Raw genomic sequence first — 12,195 nt, forward strand, 5'->3', positions numbered from 1 at the left:
ATGGTCTACCCCTGTCCCTCTGCTCCACAGAGTTCATGTGGTGTGGTTACTTGTATAAAATCTCCTTATGCTCGATCAGAAGGCGTGGGAAAAGAGGATAAATCGTGTTCGACACGATAGGGTTGAGTGTCTGAAAGTGTTCATAGCAATGAATTGCTGCAGGGGTTAATGAAATACGGAGGTAGCTAGGTAGGAACATTGCTTTTGAAAGTGTCTGTCGAAGATATCAGAAATTCATGATTTCACTATAAGGAGAGGAGATTTGCACAAAGGCATGAACAGGCATACGGGAGTTTATCGAAATTTCTGGAATCCTTTTCGTTTGCGGATGCGGTGGGAATTATTAGGGAGATCCTCGTCGATATTCAGCAGCGTGAGAATAAAATCTGTATTCAGGTAGCAGCACAGAGGGTGAGTATGCACTGTTTGGGTGGTGATAGACAAATGGTTGATCGTGAGTTGGGTGTTGAGGCGGGGGTGGGGAAGCAGGATTCATAGTTATAGAATTTTTTCATGGAATGAATAGTGCAGAAGGAGGCCATTTGGCCCATAGAGTCTGCACTGGCCATTACAAGAGAAACCTATTCAAGTCCACGTCTCTAAACTATTCCCGTAACCCAGTATCCCCACGTAACCTATTTGGACACTAAGGCAAATTAGCACGGCCAATCCACCAAACCCGCACATCTTTGGACTGTGGGAGGAAAGCGCTGAACCCAGAGGAAACCCATGCAGGCACGGGGAGAACGTGTAAACTCTGCACAGGCAGTTACCCAAGCCGAGAATCGACCCTGACAACCTGGAGCTGTGAAGCAATTGTGTTAACCACTATGCTACCGTGCTGCGCGCATCCTGAAAAGCTGACTGTTTGATTTCTAAAGTGTACATATATTTATTGTTAAGTGTTAGTGATGAGCAAGTTAACAGGTGAAAAATGAAACCACATTTGAAGTTCACGGTTCATTTTTTTCCTGGGGAAGGTGCCATGTGAGCGTCTCTTTAAGAAATGTTCGGTCTCTTATCATGTGACTTGTGGCACGGCTACAGACAAGGCATTCTGTCGGTATAGCTCTGCTGATTGTCCGGTGAGATGGTTTCATTTGGTTTCAGTTTTTGTTTGAGTGCTTTGGAGAAGAATAAAACGAAGTGTTTTCCCTGTTTTTCTCTGTTGTCATTTTAGAAGTTGTCCCAGTGAAAAACGCATTGTTTATAGCAAACTATCTTCGTGTCTTCAAATATAGAGGTTTTTCTGTAAGGAGTTGGAAGCTGCTGGTTAAAATTGAATCAGACTCTCAGGGAAAGGACCAGTGCCAGTCAAGTGAGCATACTATGTGCGTGCCACTCCCTGGAAAGGAGTTGTGGTTTATTGATTTTTTAATTGAATTGAAACAGAAAAGGTGAATTAATTTACGTTGACATACAATGATTAATGTAGCTGTTGTGTTTTATTTATGTTTATTATTGACGAACGATAATATACGCAATTTTGAAATTGCAAATAAAAAGATATTTTAAAAAACCTTGCTGTGTGTACCAATGTGTGTTCATCACATTCTCAGACGAAACACTATATCCATTAAAGCGCCTCGGAAATGTGATGAATTACACATGAAGCGAAGATTGTTGTGCTCATGCTAGTCAAATTCAACATTTCGGTCAGTTGAACTCAGTGCCGGCCCTAGGGTTGCTGGCGCCCCGGGCAAGCTGAACTTCGGCGCCCTTACAAGTATAATTTTTTTAAATTTTCACAAGGAGAAAAACTGAAAATGTAGAATAAAGAGTTTATTACAATATTACAAAATCGAGGCATTCAAATCTGCACAGAATCTGAACAAACTGAGAAGCATACTATATTCCGTAAGTTCACGATGATAAAAACTGTAGCTGTAACGAATTTCCTCCTAATAAAAAGTATGAACAAATGAACAGATAGAACATAGAACATAGAACAGTACAGCACAGAACAGGCCCTTCGGCCCTCGATGTTGTGCCGAGCAATGATCACCCCACTCAAACCCACGCATCCACCCCATACCCGTAACCCAACAACCCCCCCCCCCCCCCCACCTTACTTTTTAGGACACTACGTGCAATTTAGCATGGCCAATCCACCTAACCCGCACATCTTTGGACTGTGGGAGGAAACCGGAGAACCGGGAGGAAACCCACGCACACACGGGGAGGACGTGCAGACTCCGCACAGACAGTGACGCTGGAAAACATTTATTATCCTACCTAAAACTTTTTTTTCTAGCCTTTAGATCTGCAAATCTTTTCATGGCACTTTCTATATCTATCTTCTTTACAAGATCATTTTCTATTGACAAAATTGCCAAAGAATTTAATCTGTCTTGAGCCATGGACGACCTTAAGTATGTCTTTGTAAGCTTCAGTTTACTAAAGCTTCTCTCTCCGGTGGCCACAGTAATAGGTATTATAAGCATTATTCTGAATGCAACCCACAGATTTGGCATGACAGCCTGTAACTTATTAATGATTATGAACCTAACGGCTTCTATTGGAAGCTTTACATCTTCAGGAAATAATTCTTTTGCAATATCCATTTCAGTCAAGAGATCACATCCATTAATATCACTATTTTCTTGGTACTTTAACTTATCCTCCAAACCTTGACATGCTACTTTGAGTTTACTTTTATCTGGCAGATCTTTTAGGTTATTTAAAAATCCACATGTGTTATTGAAACTTTGTAACTGTTCAAATCTCTCTGATAAAGAATTAATAGCTCTGTCGAGTATTACATTGAACACATGATTATGAAATCTTTTTTCTGGGTCATCTGCATTTGGAACCTCGTCAATGCACTCATATTCAAACAGCTTCCTTTTTCTGCTTATTCTTTTACTTCTGAAAATGGGCTCTACATCTAATTCTGTAGCTAATTCTTTTGCTGACTCTAGTGCTTTTTCATATCCATTTGCACGATAATCAATTAAGTAATCAGTGACATTATTCATTAATGAAACTGCGGTAGACATTTCCACAGAGGTGTTCTGCATAGTTTTACTGACAATATTTACTCTGCCTAAGACATCGTACCAGACATTCAGCATCACTAGAAAACTGTAATCTTCTATTTGTGTTACAAGAGTCTCTGCTTCATGTCGCATTGCAGGATCAGAAGCAGGCATTTCTGAAAGTTCATAAAGAGCTTCTCGGATTCCTATAATTTCATATTTAATGGCTTTGACACATTCTAATCTGCACTCCCATCTAGTCGCATAAAGGTTTTGCAGTGAGGCATTTAAAATGTTTTTTCACTGCATGCCATCGGCAAGGAGAGGCAGAAAACAAAATATATATGCGCTGGACAGTACCAAAAAATGAAGTGGATTCCCGGCAACTTGTTGCCCTGTCACCAACCACTAAGTTTAGGCTATGACATCCACATGGCATATAAAACGCCTGTGGATTTTCTTTCATGATCCGTGCCTGAACCCCTTTATTCTTTCCTTTCATATTTGAACCATTATCATAGCCCTGACCTCTGCAGTTATGTAATTCTAGCTCGCTCGCTCTCAGAAAATCAAGTATACTTTCATATAATCCTTTGCCTGTAGTATCTATAACTGGTTTATAGTTAACAAAATGTTCCTTTATTGAAATGTCTTCTACATCTAAAAATCGTTTTGTAAATGAAAGCTGCTCCACATGACTTATATCTGGCGTACAGTCTTAGATAAGACTAAAATATTTGGCTTCTTTAGCTCGGTTTAATATATTTACCTGAACAGCATTTCCCAACAAATTGATTATTTCATTCTGAACATTTTTTCCGCAATAGTGAATGTGAGTTTCTTTAGACACAACCCGACGTAAATGTTCACTCATTGTCAGATCATATTTTCCAAGTAGCTCGACAAGACCTAAAAAATTCCCATTGTGCGGTGTAAATAATGTGTCTGAAGTTCCTCTGAAAGCCAAATTATGTTCATCTAAATACAGAGTGATGCTCATTAAACGTTCCAAAACTTTACACCAATGCTCTCGTTCTTTTCCCACTTGTGACTGCATCCCCTTATCAATAGATTTATTAGTCTGCAATCGCAGTGATGTTTCAAACCACTTCTTAAGACATTCCAGATGATGTACTGCATTTTCATGTGACTGCAAATATTCATGAGCATGCTTCCAGTCATTAATTCCAGATTTTCCTAACAATGACTTATTTGAGAAGCCAAAAATTTTGCAACAAAAGCAATACATTTTATTGGTGCTCTCTGAATAAATAAGCCACCTTCTAAGAACATTCTCACCGTTGTTTATTTTCCAATACATCATTGTCACAGAGAAACTTCGTTTATTTGCATCTTGTGGAAAATTGTACTGTTTATTAATAGGATGCGGCCCATTCATAATGATGTGATCACTTTCAGCCATTGATAATTCATCTGGCCAGTGTGCTGGATCATTGTAGTTGATATTTCTTTTGGGGGAGTTTTCAAATTTACTTTCAACATTCTCAGTATTACCTGCTGTGACATTATTGCCTAAGTCGTCAACAGCATTACAATTGTGATCTTGATGTTTTAATTCATGCATGCAATTGTTCTTTCCTTCAGAAAGTACAGTATCTTCAGTTGGTTTGACTTCACAATCATTAGATGACAAATCTGGAGAGATAGATGTAGCTGAAGAAGTTGAGCCTGCATTGTCCCCACTGTTAGACTTAGGACTGAAAAAACTTGATAGCTTTGGGTGTTTCCTGGCTGCTTCTTCTTGTTGAAGACGTCTTTTTCTGTTTTCATAGCCGGATAACTTTTTTGGAGGCATTTGCTATCTAGGAAAATAATAAAACAAATCTAAAATGGAATATAATATATATGTATATTATATACATATATATATATACATATTGTTGGTGAGTGTAAGATACTGGTCTTTTTGTTCCAGTCTGATGAGGAACTGTTCAGAATAAATCTGTTTACCACCAGTGTGGGTTTTCTTCATATAATGCTCTTCACGTTATTGTGATTTGTCCGTGTGTCAATGTCATTGCGTCAACATCAGGGGCAGCACGGTAGCCTTGTGGATAGCAAATCGCTTCATAGCTCCAGGGTCCCAGGTTCGATTCCGGCTTGGGTCACTGTCTGTGCGGAGTCTGCACATCCTCCCCGTGTGTGCGTGGGTTTCCTCCGGGTGCTCCGGTTTCCTCCCACAGTCCAAAGATGTGCGGGTTAGGTGGATTGGCCATGATAAATTGCCCTTAGTATCCAAAATTGCCCTTAGTGTTGGGTGGGGTTACTGGGTAATGGGGATAGGGTGGAGGTGTTAACCTTGGATAGGGGGTAGGGTGATCTTTCCAAGAGCCGGTGCAGACTCGATGGGCCGAATGGCCTCCTTCTGCACTCTAAATTCGATGTAAGTCTATGTAAATCAGATTCAGATAATATAAAATATAGTCAGGGTCAGTCAGTTGCTTAAATGTATTGTAACTGATGAATTTTGAAAACCTAGTGTGTCTGGGCGAATTCTGAATCACGCAATAAGAATCGACGCTTAGGTTTCAAAATTCAGCCTTGCAAATAAACTTAACAGATAAGGTTAACTCGGCAAGGAGTACCCAGAAACAAGAAACTCCCTCCAAATGCTATTTACGGCGGCAAAATCTGCCTTGTGTGTGTTTTTTTAAACAACACTTCGAGAGAGCACCAGAAGCATAATGAAATTTCGGGAAGCTAATTAGACCCAGTTAATCTACAATACCTGACTCTCACTGACCTAAGGTGAGCATTCCAATTTCCACCAAGAGGGCTAAATAGGCATAGCAGCTCAGAAACTGCAGCGCTCCGAGGAGGAAAAATTCCGAGCCAGTCTCAGAGTCTGAGGCATTTATCTCCTAAAGTTTGCTTTCAGCCCACTTGTGGCTGTTCACCTTATTGTAGCCCAAACTAAGATTGTGAGGGTTTAACTCACAGTTTGTTTAATCTCTCTCTCTCTGACTCTCTCTCTCTCTCATTCCTTCGTCTGGTTCCTTTTCTCTCCTTCAAACAAGTTAGTTTTTTTTTTTGTCTCGTGATGGGATTTTGTCTCGTGATGGGATTGGCGCCCCCGAGCACATGGCGCCCCGGGCGACTGCCCGAGTTGCTGGTACCTTAAGCCGGCCCTGGAGAGAGCTGGAAGGAAGAAGTGACAACCAAACTGAGCACTAAACTGACTCACTGAACGCAGCATATCAACCGGATACATACAACCATCCACATTGCTACACAAGAACTGTATGCGAGGATGCCATTCAGTCACTTGAGTCATTATGTCGGAACCGGTAGGGAGAAGGGTATTCAGTCAGCCCAGTCTGTTACAATAGAATCGGAAGAGGAGAAGATGTAATTCAGTCCCTCGAAACTGTGGAAGAGAAAAGGAAGAGATGTATTTCAGTCTTCCCAGTATGTTACACAGAACAGAAGGAGGAGGCCATTTAGTTTCTCCAGTCTGTTAGCAGAGAACAGAATGAGCAGTTCAGTGAGTCCGTCGTGCTGTTATACCGAAACAAAGAAAAAAGAGCAAAGAAATATACAGCACAGAAACAGGCCCTTCGTCCCTCCCAGCCTGCACCGAGCCAGATAATTTATCTAAACCTGTCTCCTATTTTCCAAGGTCTACATCCCTCTGTTCCTGCCCGTTCATATACCTGTCTAGATGCCTCTCAAATGATTCTATCATGCCCGCCCCTACCAGCTCCGCTGGTAAAGCGTTCCGGGCACCCTCCACCCTCTGTAAAAAAAACTTTCCACGCACATCTCCCTTAAACTTTCCGCCTCTCTCCTTGAAATCGTGACTCCATGTAACTGTCACCCGCTCTCTGGAAAAAACCTTTTTGCTTTCCACCCTGTCCACAACTCTCATAATTATGTAGACCTCAATCAGGGCCCACTCAACCTCCGTCTTTCCAATGAAAGCAATCTTAATCTACTCAACCTTTCTGCATAGCTAGCACCCTCTATACCAGGCAACATCCTGATGAACCTCCTCTGCACCCTCTCCAAAGCATCCACATCCTTCTGGCAATGTGGCGACCAGAACTGCACGCAATATTCCAAATGTGGCCTACCCAAAGTCCTATACAACTGTAACATGACCTGCCGACTCTTGTGCTCAATACCCCGTCCGATGAAGGCAAGCATGCTGTATGCCTTCTTGACCAATCTATCAACCTGCGTTTCCACCTTCAGGGTACTGGTCCTGAACTCCCAGATCTCTCTGTACATCAATTTTTCCCATGACCCTTCCATTAGCCATATAGTCCTCTCTTTAATTTGATTTTTCCAAAATGCATCTCCTCGCATTTGCCTGGATTGAACTCCAACTGTCATTTCTCTGCCCAACTCTCCAAACCTATCTATATTTTGTTGTATTCCCTGACAGTTGTCCTCGCTATCTGCAACTCCACCAATCTTAGTATCATCTGCAAACTTGCTAATCAGACCACCTATACCTTCCTCCCGGTCATTTATGTAGATCAAAAACAACAGTGGTCCGAGCACTGAACCCTGTGGAACACCACTAGTCACCCTTCTCTATTTTGAGACACGCGCTTCCACCACTACTATATGTCTCTTGTTACCCAGCCAGTTCTTTATCCATCTAGCTAGTAAACGAAACAGGAGGAAGCCATTCAGGCCCTGGTCGAGGTGGAACAGCCTCAATATGAGCCCTAGATCCCCAAAGCTGCTCGGCGATGTTCTGCAAGGCTATCTTCATTCTCTCTCAGTGTAAGACACCAGCCGTCGCCGAGTAATAACTGAAGAATTTCTGTTTACGGGCATTCAGATATAAACAATTTGCGGTCGGCAGGGTTGGTTTTGCCGTTGTTTTTGCCGGTTCCTAGGTCGATGCATTGCGATCGAACCAGTTTATTTAAATGTGCGTGGTTACCCCACCTTGATACACCGCAGTAAATTGCTCGCCATTTCTGAGAACAGTTAATATTCAAGCACATTGCAGTGATTCTGGATTTACATGTGGCCCAGACCAGCTACAAATGGTTATCATTAGACTGTTAATTCTCGAGTTGGTATATTTTTCAAATCAAATTCCACCGATTGCCTGAATGGGATTAGAACCTGTGTGCACTGATGATTGTCCTTTGTCGCTGGGTTGTCATTTCGAGGATAATTTCACTAAGCTCTGCTAAAATCGGGCTGAGTAGGGCACAGACCCTCCTCTTCCTCTGTCTCCACGAAATTCCTCCTATTACACTCTGCTTCATTTATTGGTTATGTTGCAGACTCAGATACACTGTCACTACAGCCACGTTATCTAAAGCTGGGTCACCACATCCTCTGTCCTCCCTGAATGAATGCAACAGCTCAAAACAAAACCTCCAGAAACAGAACCACAGCACCTCTACTGATTTTCCAGCAAAATAACATGACAAGGAAAGCAAAGCAACTCATTTCCAACTTCATTGGAAATCAATATGAGAATGCTGTGCATTGTCCGGTGGGACTGTGGTGAATTTCTATCGCAGAATGACATTTTTTGTATTTGCATGCTGCCAGGCTGGGAACCAATGTAGTACAGGGATCATTGTGACTGGGGCTGGGTGGGAGTCAGCATATGGACAGCAGAATTGTAGATAAGTTGAACTTCATGAAGATTTTCAACAGGAATTCTGTGAATGGAATCGTCGAGTCTGGATGTAACAATGACAATGATGAATGTTTATTTTGCAGCAGAAATGAAACAGTGGTGGTGATGTCAAATGGTCACGATTGGGATTATAGAAAAAAATCTAGATATAAATAATGGAATTGCCAATGCGAATGTTTGCACCGCGAACAGCCTCCAATATCAACCAGAGATCATAGAACATAGAACAGTACAGCACAGAACAGGCCCTTCGGCCCTCGATGTTGTGCCGAGCAATGATCACCCTACTTAAACCCACGTATCCACCCTATACCCGTAACCCAACAACCCCCCCCCAACATTTTTTTAGGACATTACGTGCAATTTATCATGGCCAATCCACCTAACCCGCACATATTTGGGCTGGACTGTGGGAGGAAACCGGAGGACCCGGAGGAAACCCACGCACACACGGGGATGACATGCAGACTCCGCACAAGTAGTGACCCAGCCGGGAATCGAACCTGGGACCCTAGAGCTGTGAAGCATTTATGCTAACCACCATGCTACCGTGCTGCCCGACCGTGCAGATCGGGCTGGCGTCAATGGATAGAGAATGACAATTGAGGCTGGAATTGAGGGGAATAAATTTAACCTTGCCAAGATTAAAAGCAAAGAGTAATAATACACTTAACGGGATATAAGCAACAAACAATTGAATAGGGCGCCTTACCAGGGACACCAACAAGAGCCAGGATGGGATAATACCCCGTTTCAATAATCTTAAGTACTCCTAGTATCCACCATGGTGAAGGAAAATAAAAATAAGAGACATAGTAAAGTCCCTCGGCTACACTCCTGTCCATTGTTGTAACGTTCTGCTCGATTGTGCTCAGATTTGGATCCATTGTTGTAACGTTCCAATATAATGTTCTCAGATTCTGATCCCTCCTCTCGGTCGCTCTGGAGCCGCTGATCTCTGTCAGTGTTGGAGTTGACGCTCCGCTGACTGTTTGGGATAAAACATTGAATTGAATCCTTATTAATAGATGAGGGGAAACCCTCCGGTGACACAATTAGGATCCATCCAGACTGATATTAATTACAGTCAATGAACAAACAGGGTCAGTTGACTCCTTTCAATCCCACACTTTTTATATCACAATGAAGGAGAGGATAAGCGTGCTGAGATTGGATGTGCGAGAGTTACTGAGTGATGCAAAGTTAGAATTAGTGGAAACACTGACCGTGGTAGTCAACCCTCCTTTGAGGGCGGCACGGTAGAACAGTGGTTAGCACTGTCGATTCACAGCTCCAGGATTCCGGCATGGATCATTCTTTGGGAGGCGTCTGCACGTTCTCCCGTGTCTGTGTGGGTTTCCTCCGGGTGCTGCGGTTTCCTCCCACAGTCCAATTATGTGCTGGTTAGATGGATTGGTCACGCTAAATTGTCGTTAGTCTATAAAAAGGTTAAGTGCGGTTACTGGGTCATGGTGATAAGGTGGCGGTGTGTGGTTGGTAGGGTGTTCTATCGAAGAGCCGGTGCCGATCGATCGGCCGAGTGGCCTCCTTCTGCACTGGAAATTATTTGGTCCAATTATACGTGAATGGTTCCAGGAGATTGGAGGATTATCAAAGTCGCAACTTGTTCATTAAATATAGAGAAATAAACCATGGAGCGCCAGAGCATTGATCAAAATGCTCGTCATGAACACTTTCATAACATTCATAATGGGTAGCTCTGTACCTGTAGTAATCCATGGGAGGCACGAGTTCCGTCACCACACCAATATTTATTTACAATGACGATATTACTGGAGCAGCCACAAACAGAACTGCTTGCAGTCCTGTCAACTTAAAACTGGCTCACAAAGCCTACACAGTTGATTATATGGGCCCCCCTCAATGAACAATCATTGAGGGTGCTCATACTCCAATTGGCCAACCCATAAAGCCAACTGGTGTTCATTACACCGCCCCCCCCCCCCCCCAAGGTCCGAAGAATTCCTGCCAGCTGGCATTCCTCTGAGCTTCTTCCTGCTCCTCATGTCTGGGTCTGTCACCTCTGTGTCATCCGCCGGGTCGTTCTGTTGCTCGTTCTGAGTTAGTGTGCTTAACACTCCTCCTGAGGAAGTGTGCTTAACACTTGCTTGGCTCTGTTTCTCTTTTTATGCTCTGGAGTCGCCAGGTGCCATGAAAGACACCGTCACAAGTATCAAGTTGAAGTTCAAAGCAATAAAGCTATACACCAATTAGTAAGCCCAAAACAATTAGAGTTTATTATAAAGTAATTATAATAAACACTCATGCACATGCTGAAGACTAACTTACCTCTACCATTAAACGACTAATACTTATCTAAGAAGGAACAGGCAAGGTCAGGGAACAAGGCCTTCGTTCCGTTCTGGTCTGAAACTTCAGTTCGCTATTGGTCGGCAAGAGTATACGTAATGCCTGGGTCAAGTAGCGATCATTGTTTTGTCACTTACTTATCGATGGCTTTTGCTCGACGGCCGGTGTGGAAGACAGGGGTCTGGAGGCTGGAGTCAGAGGCCGGAGACAGGAGACCGAACCATGTGCGGTACCCTTGGTGAGGACTTCCTCACCTGCTGGGGGTGGATTGGGCCTCTTCCCAATCGATATGATTGGAACCCCCCGATCCTAGGGTCGTTCCTTAATGGCTGGGGCGCTTCTTAGGACTCATTGTCCTGGTTTCGCTGGCTTCATCGTGTCTGCTTCTCTATTGAAAGTATCGATTGATACTTACGTGTATTTATTGTGCCCGGGACTGTCCCGGTATCACCTCATCAGTATTTAAACTGTTTTCACATTTACAGCGCTGCCTGAAATCTGCAGCTGTCGGGAAACCGGTTTTTGCAATGGTGTCAAAGCTGAAAGCTTCTGCAAGCTGTTTGCTCTTTACTATTTCCGTTTTTCCCTGCATTATTTGCAGTTCTCCATTTTGTGTTACTGGTGTCCATCTTAGATGGCTACACTCCCTCCTTGTGATCCTCACGAAGAAATTGTGAAGGATCAACTATGTACGGTTCCTTTGTGTTCATGTGCGTTCCCTTGTGTTCCTTTGGGTTCCTTTGGGTTCCCTGACCTTAGTGAGTTCCAGGGCGTCTACTCTCTCCTTAACTATGGCAAAACAAAAATCGCTATCATCTTCGAATTGGCGCTATGTCAAAGGGGACATGCAATACCAATAATCGGGAACCTCCACCTATCGAAACAACTATCTCGTCTACTTTTAAAACGTCCTATCACATTCTAAAATCGTATTCATACCACAGTACATCTCGCTTTCTGACACGGCAGTCGAGTTCAGAACAATATAATACATCCATAATCCTTTTTATTTACAGATCGCATTAAATAAATCTCTTGTACATCAAGGGGTTGGGGGGATTGGTGAAAACCGAAAATAGGGGATTGAACTCCGTAAATGGTTGAGGGGCAGGAGCGGGAGGCTCTCCTTTTCGATTTCCTCAACCTGAGGATCTGCACTATGATGCAGAGAGCAGCAATCACCAAAAGTGATTCAGTTATGTATGAAAGCGAGTACCAGGTCATGAATTTTGTGCACCAGGTCTGAACCTC

This window comes from Scyliorhinus canicula, unplaced genomic scaffold (assembly GCF_902713615.1).
Source record: "Scyliorhinus canicula unplaced genomic scaffold, sScyCan1.1, whole genome shotgun sequence".
NCBI lineage: Eukaryota > Metazoa > Chordata > Chondrichthyes > Carcharhiniformes > Scyliorhinidae > Scyliorhinus > Scyliorhinus canicula.